Here is a 1,317-nt window from a genome sequence, read left to right on the forward strand (position 1 = left end):
AAAAAAAAGAATTTTCACAATAAGAAGTACTGGAGAGGCTCATAGAGGAAATGCCCCCTTGCACAATGTTCGTTGGAATGCAAATTTTTACAACTGCTGTGGAAATAAATGTGGACTCAACTCAAGTAACTAAATTAGAAATTCCATTTGATGCAGGTACTTTCTTTCTAAGTATCTTCCTCAAACAATTAAAAATATTATTTACATGGATATTTACATACTCATTTATACCAGTATAGTTCATAATAGAAGTCTTGGAAGTGACTCATCCCATCCGTTTATCAACAGATGAATGGACAGGGGAAATAAGGTATTTATTCACAACATAGCATGAGTCTTCCATAAAGAAAGATAAATTTGAGTCAATTGCAGGACTAGCTTCATCTTGAAAACATAATATTAAGTGAAAAAATCAAACACAGGTGCTTAAATATAGATTGGTTCCTCTTATGAGAAACTAAATGTATAAATAATTTTAATAATGTAAGATAGATAATAAGAAACAGACAAATCATTTGCAAAGGGACCGTGGGCTAGAGATGAAGAGACTGGGAGGGCAAGACTGGAAGTCAAGACAAAAAGAGTGAAGAGGTGTCATGTACATCTCCCTACTCCTTACACGGAATGCCATTATTTTATACTGAAAACGTGTACTGATAAAAATGAATTCATTAATGCTTACATTTAGAGAGTATCTTTCATGGTCATGTCAGGTTAACCCTTTTCAAAAATTGTGTATGAAGAATTCACATGCAAATTATGTACCAGAATACTAATTGGCTCCAAACTTCCTACAACTTTCCAAATTTCAGCTTCTGTTTCCTTCCCATTCCAAAGTGTTCCTCAAATGCTCTTTCCCCCTTCATTCTATTCCAAGTGTGAAAATATCATTAAGCCTTAGTTTCCTTTTCTAGGAAAAATGGATGGAGTAGAGACAATAAATCTATGTGAAATAAATCAAATGCGCAAGCCTAAATGTTGTCTAGATGTTATTTTATGATAATCCCAAATGAAAATATTTTCACCAGATATAATTATGAAAAATTGGTCAAAAATTACCTGGTTATATCTGATAATCATAACAACTACTTTGAAGAAAACCATATGTAATATAGCAATGATTTTTGATTTCTGATTATCTTGTTTTGTAATTCTGTATCATTTTTGATGTGTTTTTACTTTTATTTTCTTTAAAATAGTAACAAATGATAGGAATCTGGTAGGTAGATTTTTAGGATTGGAAGGGATCTAGGGATGTGGAGAAGGTAATGAGGGAAGTGGATGAAAAGACAATCAGTATGGGATGTGTGTGGTGCA

Source organism: Octodon degus, unplaced genomic scaffold, assembly GCF_000260255.1.
Source record: "Octodon degus isolate 3935 unplaced genomic scaffold, OctDeg1.0 scaffold01628, whole genome shotgun sequence".
Classification (NCBI taxonomy): domain Eukaryota; kingdom Metazoa; phylum Chordata; class Mammalia; order Rodentia; family Octodontidae; genus Octodon; species Octodon degus.